Genomic DNA, 4,035 nt, shown 5'->3' with positions numbered 1-4,035 from the left:
ATGTGCAGGAGCACATCAGGGCAGCTCTGCCCCAAGCTTCACGTGGATAGCAAAGCAAGGACGGGAGGACGAGCACCCACCGCCTGGGGGTGTGCTCCCAACCCCAAAACAGCCAGGGCCGCAGCCTGGCTTATGAAACACAGGGGCAGCTTTACATAATCATGGAAAATCAGGAGAAAAAGTGTCTTCATAAAAAGGCATCTCCTGACCTCAACAACATTTTTTCAAGACAGAATTTTGTTTTGCTTTTTTTGGACTAGAAAAGTCATCCGTGTTCACTGGCACTAAATTCCAACAAAAGAGAAATCTGAGAGTCCACCTGCCTATCTCTGCCGGCTCTCCTCGTCCACACAAACTTACAAACACGCACATACAGGGGCAGCATGCACACACATGCTTTTAGCTTTTTTTTTTTTTTTTTTTTTTTTTTTTTGAGAGAAAGAGTGCAAGCAGGGGAGGGGCAGAGGGGGAACAGAGGATCCAAAACGGGCTCTGAGACAGCATGACCTGAGCCGAAGTCAGATGTTCAACCTACTGAGCTACCCAGGCACCCCGTTTTGTGTGTTTTTTTTTTTCTTTGACAGAAGTAGAATCACACTCAACCTGCTGTTATACATCTTGCTTTCACCCTGTTACCAACATATCACAACATCTTCCCACCAGATGCTGAAATTTCAATGCCTAACCAGCTGTAGCATATTCAGCCCTAGAGGGCACCCAGCAAAGTATTGACCCCAGGTCTGTTCAGCTCCAGAACCCAAGTCCTAATAGTCTTCTCGATGTTTTTCTCTGCAGAGCTCTTAGAACCCCCAAACAGAATTGCCTGAGAATCTTCTTAGAAGCGCAGGCCCCACCTCAGAGACTCTTGTTTCAGAAGGTTAGATGTGGTGCCCAGGGAGCCGCATGCTGAGTAACTGCTTCAGGCAATTCTAATGATGTAGCCACTGAAAGGACTGCCAAGTCTGGTCGTAGGGGCCATTAAGGAGCTGCATTTCCCCCACAGGCCCTCCTGATTGTGGTCCCCAAGTCAATAAACTCTGAGTAAATGAGTAAACCCATTTCTGAGGTTTGGTCTTCATGCTGATCTGGTAAAATGACCACTCAGGCCTCTGCCAGTCCCTGTCCTCTGCTGCCCAGACCTGTTTGCAGCCGGGGTTTCCCTCAGGATCATCTCCCAGGTACGGAGCTTGCTGTCTAAGGGCGTGAGCATTGTGGGAGCCTTTGTGCTGGAAGGGCTGGCTGGATGCCATGGGCCAAGCAGCAGAAGAAGCTGGGCCTTGGCTCTGCCCTGTGCCTTAGTTAAAGCACACAGGCTTTACAGGGGGCTACGAAGGTGCTGTGGTGATGCCGCCTGCACTCTCCAGGGCAGGCAAGAGAGGGAAATGGCATGAGTGAGTGTACGTGTGTGTGTGAATGTGTGTGTGTGTGACCATGTGGCAGTCCCATGGTTCCAGCCATCTCTGCTCCCGCTCGCCCGGCCCGGCTCCCCGCAGTACCCAGCAGAAGTGGGAAAAGCATGCCTCCCACTCCCAGTCTCCCATACCAGTCGCCTCTGCTCAGCATTGCTGATGGGTCCTGGCATTTCCTTCTGAAATGTAGCTCAGAATTCTGTGGTCAACATTCAGCTCCAGGCAGCCATTACAATCCATCAGCACTGTCGTGGTGACCAAAAGCTACCCCCAATAACAGTGCTAGGCTGTATGTTACCCCTCAGCACCCCAGTTTCCCTCTCAAGCCCCTTCCAGTGATCCTGGAGGTCCCTGGGGAGCCGGCTGTGGAAACTTACATGGGGACTTGCATTGCCCAGGTTGCCCTAAGTGTGCCCTTCTCCCCAAGTGCTGTGTGGGTCCTGGGGATGGCTCAGCCTCCTGTGCATGACTCTGCTTTCAGGTCGCTGTGGCCTTTTGCTGACACCTGATGCTGGCAGCAGGACAGCTGTGCCACCTCCTATCCTCCAGCAGTGTCCCTTTGTGTCCCAACTCCTAAAAAGCCAGATTCCCTGCCCTGATGTCTCCCAGGGACACTCTGTCCCTGGGTGCAGCTCTAGCAGTTGCTGGCTGTGTGACCTTGGACAAATCATGCAACATTATACTTTCATTCCCAAGGCATTTACTGAGCACCTACTGTATATGAGACACAGTCGTAGTCCCTGGGATAAAGCTCTCCAGGAGGTGGCAGGGGACACCACAGATGGGAAGGAGGGCTGCTCTGGATCCAGGCCACGCGAAGGGTTCAGGAATGGCATTACTGACTTGGGGAATAACACATGCAAAAACCTCTAGGTGGAGTGGGCTTAGTGTTTTTTAAGGAAAGCAAAAAGGGTAGTGTGGCTGGAATGGTGTGGGTGTGGGGCACCATCAGAGGACAAGGGAGAGAGGTGGGAGTAGCAGAGCATGCACACCACAAGGAAATGTGTTCTACGGGTGGAGGGAGAGCAAGGGGAGCTTAGCTGGGAGGCAGCAGAAGTTCTCTCTAGCAGCCCCAGGGAGCATAACCAGGAGGCTGAAAGAGGATGGGGGTGATGGGAAGGGAGTAGAGGAGCAAAATGGCAGCTTGACACCAGGCATAAAGCCGTGACCAGCAGGACCCAAGGTCTCCCTCCCGATTGCCATGTGATTTATGAGGTGCATGTGGCTGAATAATGACTCAGGACCTGGGGACAGGAGTACCCACTTGGACAAACACCTCCAGTCAACTCAGGATTCTGGTCCCGAAGTGGACCCTGGGGAAAGAAAGCCAGGAGCCCCTGAAATACGATTGAAGCCAGGATGAAACAGATCTCATTCACCTGGACCCAGGATGAGAAGCTGCCCCCAGGGGACCCTAGAGCCCCATGGTGGGGAGGGGGGCTCCATCACTACTGGGTCTCCAGAGCCTGGTTGAGTGTCCTGCCATCATCAGAGACCAGGGTGGGTGCAGAGTGGCAAGGATTAGTCCCACCGGGCAGATGGGGAAATTGAGGTTTGGAATAGGAAACCACTGCTCTAAAGGAAATAGAGTTGGAAGACACAGAGCTCTCAAATGGTTTCAAAGCCATGTCCTCTTTTTAAAAAAATTGTTAATGTTTATTGATATATTTTGAAACATAGTGCAAGTGGGGGGAGGGGCAGAGAAAGACAGAGACAGAGACAGAGAATCCAAAGCAGGTTCTAGGCTCTAAGCTGTCAGCACAGAGCCTGACCCGGGGCTCCAACTCATGAACCTCGAGACAATGACCTGAGCCAAAGTCAGATGCTTAACTGACTCAGCCACCCAGGCACCCCAAAAGTCATGTCTTCTTTATTCAGACCCTGCCAGGCCTCTGACCATGATATACCCTGGTGATACCTCCCTTTGATCTTGCAGCCCTTAGGCCCTAATAATTTGTGAAAGGCCTGCCACTTGTAATTTCTCAGTTAACGTCAGCTGGTATTATCATTACTACTACTGCTAATTCTCATTTTCATAATCCCCATCTTATAGGCCCCCAAAGCCCTGGGGCTTACTCTCTTGGGACTGGGGCTTGTAGATGGAGCCATTCTGCTAGGGAAGACCTCTGCACCCACAAGCCATGTGACCTTGGCTGGTCTCAATTTGCTCATCTGTAAAATGGGTTACCAATGAAACCTCCCCTCTCAATTCCACCAGAGCTGTGCGGAGGAAGGAGACAGAACATTCTGCAGTGAAGATGTGAGTCAGGCAAATTGAGCTAAGCCTAGAACCTGGAGTTATTATTACTTGTCTGTATAGTTAATTCTGGCAGGGCAGTTCTGTTTCAGGAGCCTGGCAGCCCCAAGCTGCCCAGCAAATGTCTGGGTCCGAACAGGGGGAGGGGGAGGTTAGGCAGGTGGATAGACTGGGGCTGGGTCCCTAGGCGCCCAGGACGGCGTGGTCCTGGGTTTCCCAGAACGGCGCGGGAAGGCTAGGCCACTGGCCGCTCTTGCGGCCAGGGGGCGGGGCGGGGGCGGGACGAGGAGGGCTCCGCGGCGCAGCGGCCTGGGGTGATGCCGGCGCCCCGCCCTCGTGGGCGGGTCCGGGGAATCTTAACTCGCCCCT

The sequence above is a fragment of the Panthera leo genome, chromosome A2, assembly GCF_018350215.1.
Source record: "Panthera leo isolate Ple1 chromosome A2, P.leo_Ple1_pat1.1, whole genome shotgun sequence".
NCBI lineage: Eukaryota > Metazoa > Chordata > Mammalia > Carnivora > Felidae > Panthera > Panthera leo.
The sequence above is the reverse complement of the archived record's forward strand: the minus strand, read 5'-3'. Positions refer to the sequence as shown.